The 11,426-nt window shown below is 43.7% G+C and overlaps 1 non-coding gene across 1 annotated transcript; it reads left to right on the top strand.

Annotated features, from left to right (window-relative positions):
• The first annotated feature begins 1,231 nt into the window (after nt 1-1,231).
• On the top strand, nt 1,232-1,303 carry trnaf-gaa. The gene has a single exon. It is a non-coding gene; the product is annotated as a tRNA-Phe (tRNA).
• The last annotated feature ends 10,123 nt before the right edge of the window (nt 1,304-11,426 follow it).

The raw sequence follows: 11,426 nt of genomic DNA, 5'->3' as shown, positions 1-11,426 counted from the left end.
CCAATCTAACAGGTCCCTCAGCCCTGAGAGCAGTCGTAGGAAGACAAACCACAGTCTGTTTATTTGCAGCAGTCAGTTGCTATAATCTATTTAAAGGTCCAACATCGCAGGCACATGCTTTGACAACTGTTGTGAAAAAAATAAGTACAGTAGGTAAGTGTAATTCTGGGTTGCTGGCGATGTAGGGGTCTCAGTTAGGTATGGGGCTAGATGTCAGAGGTCATCTCTGCCTATGCAGGGTGTCAGGACATAATGTGGTAAATAGTCCAGGTAATTGATGAAGTGTTTGGGCAAGGTTGGGGAATGGTGGATGATATCGAGTCCAACATTGTTCGCTGGTTGGGGGGTGGTCTTGGATCCTGGGTGGGATAAAGGGGGAATGGTATAGGGGCCCAAAAGGGAATTGGGTTCAGCAGCACGGCAGGTATGTATTCAGGTCTGACAGTGTGTCAGGGGTTTAGGTCTAACAGTGGGGCATAGGGGAATTGTATACTGCAGTGAGGGAAAGATTGTCAGGTCCAGAGTAGGGAGGGCAGTTCGGGTGCCAGGGTGGTGAGGTAAGGGATGTCAAGAATGAAGGAATGCTTCATTTCCAAGTCAGGATGGTGAGTTATTCTCTGCAGAATTTCTAGCCTTTAACTGCTCCTATAGTCACTACAATTATATGGCTAGTCCAGTTCAGTTCCTAGTCAATGGCAACCTCTCACAAGTTAATAGTGGTAATTCATTAATGGCAATGCCATTGAATAGCAGGGGATAGTGGCTAGATTGTGTCTTATCAGAAACATGGCCTGTCATCTGTATAGCATAGATATTATGGCCATGTTTCAGCGCAAGCCTGGATATAGTCCAGATATTGTTGTATTTGGACCAAGGACTGCTTCATTATCTGATGATTGTAAATGGTGCTGAACATTGTGAAATTATCAGGGAACATCCTCTACTTCTGACCTTATGTTGGAGCAAGAGTCATTGATGAAGCAACTGAAGATGATTGGGCCTTGGACACTATCCAGAAGAACACCTGAAGAGATGTCCTGACCTCTAACAACCATGACCATCTTCCTATGTGTCAGGTATGACTCTGACCATTGATTTCCCCATTGATTCCAGTTTTGCTAGGGCTTCTTGTTGCCATACTTGGTCAAATGTAGTTTTGGTGTCAAGGGCTGTCACTCACAACTCGGCTGTTTTTTCTGTGTTTGAACCAAGGCTGAAATGAGATCAGCCAGCTGAAATAGCTCAGTTGGGAGAGCGTTAGACTGAAGATCTAAGGTCCCTGGTACGATCCCTGGTTTCGGCAAAATGAGTGCTTGCTGATCAGGTCAGCCTTTGTTTGTGGCGAGTAACTCAGCTCCTGATTCCTCAAAGCCTGTTCACCATCTACAAGGCACGAGTCAGGAGTGTGATGGAATACTCCCCACTTGCATGGATGAGTGCAGCCCCAACAACACTCAAGAAGCTTGACACCATCCAGGACAAAGCAGCTCGCTTGATTGGCACTACATCTATAAGCATCTGCTCCCTCCACCATCACAGATGCTCAGTAGCAGCAGTGTGTACTATCTACAACATGCACTGCAGAAATTCGCCAAAGATCCTCAAACAGCACCTTCCAAACCCATGACCTCTTCCATCTAAAAGGACAAGGGCAGCAGATATATGGGCACACCACCACTTCTAAGTTCCCCTCCAAGTCAATCACCATCCTGACTTGGAAATATATCGCCATTACTTCACTGTCGCTGGTTCAAAATCCTGGAATTGCCTCCCTAATGGCATTGTGTGTCGACCCACAGCAGGAGGACTGCAGCGGTTCAAGAAGGCAGCTCACCCCCAGCTTCTCAAGGGCAAATAGGGATGGGCAAGAAATGCCGGCCAGCCAGCGATTCCCACATCCCACAAAATGAATAGAAAAAAAGGACCTGGGTGGCCCTGGCAGAACTCAAAATGGGCATCACTGAGCAGGTTATTGCAGCCCACATGCTGCTTGATAGCATTATTGATGATAGCTTCTATCGCTTTACAGATGATCGAGAGTAGATTGATGGGGCGGTAATTGGCTGGGTTGGGTTTTTCCTGCTTTTTGTGTATGCACAGGACATACCTGGGCAATTTTCCACATTTTTAGATAGGTGCTAGTGTTAAGGCTGGACTGGAATAGCTTGGCTATGGGAGCAGCAAGTTCTGGAGCACACGTCTTCCAGTATCAGATTGTTGTCAGAGCCTTTGCAGTATCCAGTACCTCCAATTGTTTCTCAATATCACGTGGAGTGAATTGGATTGGCTGAAGACTGGTATCTGTAATGCTGGGGACCACCGGCACTTCTGGCTGAAGATTATTGCCAATGCTTCAGCTTTATCTTTTGCACTGATGTTCAGACCTCCTCCGTCATTGAGGATGGGGATATTTGCAGATCCTCCTCCTCCAGTGAGTTATTTAATTGTCCACCACTATTCATGACTGGATGTGACAGGACTGCAGAGCTTTATTCTGATCCATTGGCTGTGGGATCGCTCAACTCTGTCTATCACTTGCTGCTTATGTGCTGGCACACGAGTCTGTGTGGTGGCTTTACCAGGTTGATAGCTCATTTTTAGGTATGCCAGGTGTCGCTCTTGGTCTGCCCTCCTGCATACTTGACTGAAGCCCAGTTGATCACCTGGCTTAATGGTAATGGTTGAGCGAGGGATATGCCATGCCATGAGGTTGCAGAGTAAGTTGGAGTATGATTCTGTTGCTGCTGATGGCCCACAGAGCCTCATGGGTGCTGAGTCTTGTGTTACTAGCTGTGTTCAAAGTCTGCCTGGAAAAAGGAGATGCTGCAATTTATGTTTTGTGGTTGAACATGGCACGGGGTTTATTGTTAATCAATTGGGAAAGCTTTACATGATACAATGGCACCTTGAAATGTTTGGGTCCAACCTCTTATAAACTGAAACTTAAATCCTTTCCACTGACAGCTTTTCTTCACTTGGCATTAATGTTTGCACAACTCATGTGATTTTATCTATTATGCATAAGTTTCTTAATTTAAGGAGGTATTTCTGTATGGTGCGAGAGGAAATTAACATTTAAATGATTTAGGTTATTAAATATAACCACAATGAATGCTGCTTCTGTGTTCTTAAAGCATGGATCATATGAATATTGATGATTTATAAGAAATCCAGCAGTTTGTGAATTAAAGACTTTATCCACATCCAGTGTCACAGCTGTGTTTCTACTTGGGCTGAAGGCTCTGCTTTTTAAAGGTTCAGTGTTAACACATTCAGGGTAATTTATACCTACTGGGACAAAATGCTTGAAAGACGAGATGTGCAAGTCCACAGAATATCAGATTTGTCATGGTGCAGAAAGTGGCCATTCAGCCCATTGTGTCTGTACGGCTCTCTGAACATTTTAACTTAGTGCCAAACTCTGCCCTTCCCCCTGCAGCTGTGCATGTTGTATCTATTTTAATAATCATCCAATGCCCTCTCAAATGCGTCAACTAAAGCTGTCTCCACCATACTCCAAGGCAATGTTCAGACCACATACGTTGTGCAGAATAGAGAATCTCTGGGTGTTAATGAATAAAGTTATTTGTGTAAATAAAATTGAACATTACCAATGCCTCTCAGTACTCTGCACATTTGGAATCCCTCTGAGCTAATAAAGCGGTCTCTGGCACAAAATAACATTTATTTTGGGAATAAATAAAGAACTACAGATGGGAGGAAATAGGTGTAAATAGGTGAGCCTGATGTTGTATGTACTCAGGACAGAGAGAGGGCCTTTTCCCTGTGTAACGATACTGTGTCTTTAAGAGATGTGTTGTGTCGTGTTTCCCTTGCAGAGGAGTGTTGCCACAGTAGTGATAAAATGTCTCCTTCAGACAGGCAGTTGGTAAATAGCTTTTGAGTCCTCCCTGAGTTTTTTTTTTAATGAGACAGAAGAATCCTGGTAGGTGGGGTCAGGGCTCACACAGACCCAGAAAGGCTTTTGGTTTTGCTTAGTTAATTGAGAGGGTTTCTGCGGACTGCTCGGCTATTAGCATGAGTTCTCTGCTGCTAGTATCTTAGACAGCAAGGCTTCCACTTAAAATCAAAAGGGGCAGATTGTTTCTTTCTTCTGAACTGGAGAGAGACAGCGCGTGAGAATCATAGCTGTTTTGCTGAATTGCATTTTTGCCAAAGGATGTGCTTGGGGGGATGCTGCCTATATTGGAACAATTTGTGGTCAGTGGTTGAATTGTATGTGATCGTATTAGGCATTACAATTGAATAAAGTTATGCCAATTCTTCTTTTTTTTTTGCATTTTAACTGCATTATAAGAATAAAGTCCAGTGGTGGACCATTTGAATCACATCTTGAACACAGCTCCTTACACTTGCCTTTAAATAAATATAAAAATTAGGGAGCTAGGCTATCTCCTTACAATGCCTTGTGGGAGGGAGGTGTCCTTGCCTTGTCCATAGCACTAAAGAGAGAGAGGAGGATCAAACAGCCTCATCAAGAAGTGGGGCTGGAAATTACAAAGGCTGTTAGCAGCAGAGGCATGCTGTTGAGGATCTGGATTCGGGGCTGGAAAAGACTTAATGACATCATGCGGTTCGGAAAGATGAATGTCTGGCAACTCTCAGCTGGCAGCCAACGTCATCTGCTCTGCCCAGCATTTTCCTGCAAATCGCTTATCTGATGGAGGTACCTTACAATCCAATCTTCTCAGGATTGCATGCCTTTTCTTTCAGTATGATTTCATCTTTTCCTAATTGGCCACATATGGTTCATCCTTCTGGTAGAGCCTTTCTCCCTCAATGGAACAGATTTTGCTGAGAGTCACACAATGTATAGTAAAAAGCACCAAATGGGGAGAGAAAGTAAATTTCTAACTTTCTTCGAAAACATAGCAATAAGAAAGATTTTCTCATTATAGTTAGTAAAATCAAAACTATGCATATCTATAATTAATTGTGCTTTATGATGAGCTGAAAAGCTACAGAGCTCTATTCTAGAGGGAAAAGTGGAAAAAAGCAGAAAGAAGGCTTCAGCTAGATCCAAAACCAGAAATTGCTGGGAAAACTCAACAGGTCTAGCAGCATCTGTGGAGAGAAATCAGAGTTAATGTTTCAGCTCCAGTGACCCTTCTTCAGAACTGATGGTAGCTAGGAAAATGTTGGTTTTTATGCAGAAGATAGAATGGGTGGAGGCAGTAAGGATTAAACAATTGAAGGAGCTAGACCCCAAAGAGATACAAAAATAGTTGGACAGACAAAGGAGTAGACAACAGTCAACCTAGGATAAACCTACGAATGGGGACTATTAGCGGTTAACAATGGGTTATGTTTAATACCAGACCATGTGATAAGGCCTGGTGTGTGGGAGTTGGGGAAAGAGTGAAGAAAGTGCTCAAGCCCTAAAATTGTTGAACTCGACATTGAGTGCAGAAGGCTGCAGGGTCACTCAGCAGAAAATGAGGTGCTGTTCTACCAGCTTGCACTGGGCTTCACCGAGATGTTAGGCAGGGAACTTAGTAGTGTGTTGAAGTGGCAAGCAAATGGAAGCTCAGGGTCTTTTTTTTGCGGACAGAACATAGGTATTCTGCAAAGTGGTCATCCAGTCTACACTTCCTTTCTCCAACATAGAGGAAATCATATTGTGAGCAGCAAATGCAGTAGATGAGATTGAGTAAAGTGCAGGTAAAGCACAGCTTGAAGATATGTTTGGGTCCTTGGGTACTGAGGAGAGAAGAAGTAAAAGTGCAGGTGTTACACCTTCTGTGGTTGTAGTGGAAGCTGCCATGGTGCCACTTTACTATTGGCTATGAGCTACAAGAGGTTTTGGACTCTTTGACATTGGACTATAGATTCCAATGCTCCTTGAATGTGAATGAAACTTGTGTTTTTATAAAATTAAATAGTGGTGAAGGAATTTAAATGCAGTAATCAATTTTATGCATGAGAATGTTTTCTTTAATATAGTGAAGTTTGCAATACTGTTTTTATTTAATAGATTTTCAATTTCTCTCAATTGTGGTCTTCGTGGATATGGTATAGTAGATAAAAGGGCAAAGAATGATAAATGATGGGTATTGGATGGCACAAGTTGGAACTAAAGTGACATTGGAGTGTTGACCACGGTACAGTGGCATAAGGTGATGTGGTGCTAACTAAATACAGTGGCTGTCCACCAGAGCGCATTCTAGAGTGTGGTTTGAATCTAGTCGCTGGTAAGGAAACCACTATATAGTTAGTTCATTTACTAAACCTGAAAGTTTAGGCATTTCAGTGTTTCAGGATTCAGGGACACTGTTCCTGAAAACCCAATTGTCTTTTACAGCCTCCCCAATATCACTCTAGATTATAGTCGATCATCTATCTGAAAGCCATTTTCCTATGCTAGCCCCTTATCCCTTGATGTTCTTCGAGTTTGATAGATTTTTAGATTTTGAAAATACTTAATGACTGACCTTCCACAGCCCTTTGGCGTAGACAATGTCAAAGATTCATTACCTTTCAAATGAAGAAATTCCTCTTCATCTCTGTCCTAAACGTTTTAGATTTTTACTCTGAGACTAGAACCCAGAGCCAGGGGGAACATCCTTCCTGCATCTATGCTGCCAAGCTCTTTAAGAATTTTATATGTTTCAATGAGATCACATTTCTAAGCTCTAGAGAATACTGAGCCATCTCCTCAATCTCTCCTCATCAAACAGTTGTACCATCCCAAGAAGTAGTCTGGTGAACATCTGATGCTTTCCTTCATTGGCATGTATTTTCTGCCTTAAATAATATGATCAAAATTACACACTATGTTCCAGTAAGTTCTCACCAAGGTTCTTTACAATTGAAGAAAAGCATCTTTGAAGTGCTAGGACCTCAGCTATTCAAAATACACATTAATCATTTAGATGAATGAATGAAATACAGTAATGCTCGATGATGATGATTTATTTATTTAAGGTTTTTGCAACGATCTGTAGCTCGGGTTGTGGGTGAGATTGTTGACTTGCTCACCGAGCTGGCTTGTTTTCACTCAGACGTTTCGTCACCATGCTAGGTAACATCATCAATGAGGCCTCTGATGAAGCGATGATGTTCTACTCCACTTGGAATTTATACTGTCTGGTCCACTATGGGAGTACTGTCATTTCCGGCTTTGATCTGTATGGGTTTGTATATGGGGTCCAATTCTATATGTTTGTTGATTGTTGATTGAGAACCATGCCTCCAGGAATTCCTGTGCATGTCTATGTTTGGCTTGGGCTACTATGGTTACCTTGTCCCAGTTAAACTGATGGCCTTCATTGTCTGAGTGTACTGATTTTAAGGCAAAGTTTTGCTGCTAGCTGATGTTCGTGTATTCTGATGGCTAGTTTCTTTCCTGTCTGTCCGATGTAATGTTTGTGGCAGTCATTGCATGGTATTTTGTAAACCACATTGGTTCTGCATGTTGTGGGAATGGGGTCTTTAATCCTTGTAAGTGTTTATCATAGCGTGGCTGTGGGCTTGTGGGCCACCGTGATTCCTAGTGGTAATAGAAGCCTCATTTACTTATTTACTGTCACTTGTACTCTACAATGAACAACACGGTAAAATGCAGTGAAAAGCTTTAACTTTTGCCACAATCCGACGCCATTTGAATACTTCAAGAATAGGAAGGATAAAAAGATAAAGTTGAAAGAGAGTTCACCTTCACTCTGCCAGTTTCACCATGAGTCCTTAGTCCTGAGCCGGCCAAACAATGACACCTGCTTTGCCACCTGCGCCATAACTACCACCGTCAGAGTATCCACACTTCAGGCACCATCTCTTCTTCGCTGGGCCCACCGCACCGATGGGGAGCTAATACCGTGTCGCATGCTGAACCAACACTCACCCTGCAACCAGGAGACCCTCCCCTCAACCCCCGGTTCCGCCGCCACCACTACCTTGCCAACAGCCAAGAGACCACAGCTCCAGGCCTTCTGCAACCAGGAGGCACTGCCACCGCCTCACCTATAACCAGGAGTCCCCACTCCGGGTCTACCGCAGTCAGAGGTCCCTGGCTCTGCTGGCAGGTCGGGCCGCTGCCTCACCAAAAGTCCTGCTCCGGCCACACCCCTCCGCCATGTCACCCCCCTCTGCCACCGTTAATAGGAGGAAGACGAAGAAAAAGAAAAAGAATAAAGACAAGAAGAGTAAGGAAAGATAGCAGGAAGCAGCCACCAGGAGCGGATGGGGAGACTGGAGCCCAAGCGCTACTTACCTTGCCGGTGGCGCCATCTTGGATTTTATCACAACTGTCCTGAATCAAACTTTCCAGAGTCTGTTCCCTGACTAGATTCACTTCACAGCATTCAGTTGCTGTAAGTGAACGGTTTTTCCCTCCATGCTCCAGGATAAGTGAAGTCATTTGCATGTGATAGAAAGCTGGGTGAGAGAGTGAACTGTGAGGAGGATTCAGAGATGCTTCTATGTGATTTGGATAGATTGAGTGAGTGAACAAACACAGAGCAGTACACTGTGGATAAACGTGAGGTTGTCCATTTTCGTAGCAAAAACAGGAGGGCAGGTTATTATCAGAATGGCAATGGATTGGATACAGGAGAGGTGCAATGAGACCTGGATATCCTTGTACACCAATTGCTGAAATTAAGAATGCAGGTGAACGGGTTGGTGAAGAAGGTAAATAGTATGTTGGCCTTCATAGCGAGAAGATTTGAGTATAGGAGTAGGGTCGTCTTGTTGTGATTGTACAGGGCCTTGGTTAGGCCATGCCTTGAGTATTTTGTGCAGTTCTGGTCTCCTTATCTGAGGAAGGACATTCTGGCTATGGAGGGAGTGCAGCAGATTGATTCCTGCGATGGTAGAATTGATGTATGAGGAAAGACTTGGTCAGTTAGGACTGTATTTGCTGGAGTTTGGAAGAATGAACAGGAATCTCATAGAAGTCTTTAAAATTCTAACAGGACAAGACAGTGTAGATGCAAGAAGAATATTCCCAATGACCAGGGTGCCCAGAACCAGAGTTCATCGATTAAGGATGTGGAGTAGACCATTTGTGATTGAGATGAGGAGAAATTTCTTAATGCAGAGAGTCATAAGCCTGTGGAATTTTCCCAGCTTGTCCCCACCTCCCTAACCCGTCCTTCCTCCCACCTATCCCCTCAAGCCCTACCCCCATCTCCTACCTACTAGCCTCATCCCGTCCCCTTGACCTGTCCGTCCTCCCTGGACTGACCTATCCCCTCCCTAACTCCCCACCTACACTCACCTTTACTGGCGCCATCCCCGCCTCTTTGACCTGTCTGTCTCCTCTCCACCTATCTTCTCCTCTACCCATCTTCTAACTGCCTCCCCCTCTCTCCCTATTTATTTCAGAACCCCCTTCCCCTCCCCCTTTTCTGAAGAAGGGTCTCGGCCCAAAACGTCAGCTTTCCTGCTCCTCTGATGCTGCTTGGCCTGCCGGGCTCAGTAGTTAGCACTGCTGTCTCACAGCACCAGGGACCCATGTTTGATTCCTGCCTTGGGCAACTATCTGTGGGAGATTGCACATTCTCCCTGTATGTGCATGGGTTTCCTCCTGATGCCCCAGTCTCCTCCCACAATCCAATGATGTCTAGGTCAGGTGGATTGACCATGCTAAATTGCTAGTAGTGTCCAGGGATGTACAGTCTAGGTAGATTAGCCCTGGGAAATATAGGGTTACAGGGATAAGGTAGGTGTTGGATCGGATCTGTTGGGATGTCTTCAGAGAGTGGGTGTGGACTCAATGGGCTGAATGACCTGCTTTCACACTGTAGGGATTCTATGATTCTGTCAAGCGTCAAATGGAACTTGACGGTGTGAAAAGCAGGCAAGAGTTGGAGAAGTCTACTTACCCAAAAGAAACTGCTGAACAGCAAACCAGCTGTTACACAGCACTATCAAGCTTCAGAGTCTGAAAAGGAACAGTTTCGTGTGGAAATCAGGCATCTGCTATAACTATTGAATAAGAGAGCAAAAGGAAAAGAAGAACTCCAATTCTCTCAGTCCAACATCAGCTGCCAGCTGGCACAAATTTAAAGGAACAGTTTAGTTATAAGATCTGAATGAACGTGACTGCTTCATGAACAGGCAAATTTAAAAGTCTCTTGTAAAATTCAGAAAAATAGAAAATCAACTGAAAAGACAGACCTACAGAAGAATTCCTAAGACTCATGTAGAGACAGGTCAAAGACAGACCCTGACAGGAAACAAAACTGTCCTCTACTGAAATATTCAGAGCTCAAAGATACCTGTGAATTACTGAGGAAAACACTCTGTTCCAATTCACAACTGATTATCTCAGCTCTGAAAAAGAAATGTTCGAATGAGATAACAATGAGCTTTGTTTAAGTTTTCACAAGACTATCCTAGAAAATCAAGCCATCATTACTGAATGACATCAACGAGAGAAGATTTTGATCTTTTGAAGAAGGAATTAGAAAATTGGAGGAAGGTGTTGAATTTGAGCCCTCCAAATCTAAATTGTCCAAACTCTTAATAAGATCAAGACTTGTGGGGAGGTGGCACAGTCTTCATGACTTTCTGTTATCCAATATTTCATCAAACGTGTAGATCAGGGTATCATCTACAAATCCCACTCCTGATGAAGGAATTCCAGATTGTCCAATTTTGAGGTCTTCTCTTGACTATGATGGTGAAACCCCATGTTTTTCCTGGCATCCTAGGTACTAGGTTTACAGAGAGAGGCAGCCTCCAATTGCAGCATGTGTGACAGTCCCAATACTTAAAGAATTAACATTTTTTATCAATGATTCACAGAATCCTGTCACCCACTCTAGACCAGCCTTAAATATGAGGTGTTGCATTTTGGAAAAGCAAATTAGGGCAGGACTTATACACTTAACGGTGAGGTCCTGGGGCATGTTGCTGAACAAAGACCTTGAAGTGCAGCTTCATAGTTCCTTGAAAGTAGAGTCACAGGTCGACAGGATAGTGAAGAAGGCGTTTGGTTTGCTTGCCTTTATTAGTCAGTGCATTGAGTATAGGAGTTGTGAGGTCATGTTGCGGCTGTACAGGACATTGGTTGGCCACTTTAGGAATACTGCATTCAATTCTGTTCTCCTGCTATAATAAAGATGTTGTCAAGCTTGAAAGGATTCAAAAAAGATTTCCAGGGATGTTGTTGGAGGCTTGAAACTATAGAGAGAGGTTGAATAAATGGGCTATTTTCCCTGAAACATTAGAGGCTGAGGGGCGACCTTACTAGAGTTTCATAAAATCATTAGAGGCATGGATAGGGTTAATATGCAAGGTCTTTTTCCTGAGGTGGTGGACTCCAAAACTGGAGGGCATAGGTTTAAGGTGAGAGGGGAAAGATTTGAAAGGGACTTGATGGACAACTTCTTCACACAGAGGGTGGTGCATGTATGGAATGAGCTGCCAGAGGAAGTGGTGGAGACTGGTACAATTACAAC

This window comes from Rhincodon typus, chromosome 4 (assembly GCF_021869965.1).
Source record: "Rhincodon typus isolate 14 chromosome 4, sRhiTyp1.1, whole genome shotgun sequence".
NCBI classification, from domain to species: domain Eukaryota; kingdom Metazoa; phylum Chordata; class Chondrichthyes; order Orectolobiformes; family Rhincodontidae; genus Rhincodon; species Rhincodon typus.
The sequence above is the reverse complement of the archived record's forward strand: the minus strand, read 5'-3'. Positions and strand labels throughout refer to the sequence as shown.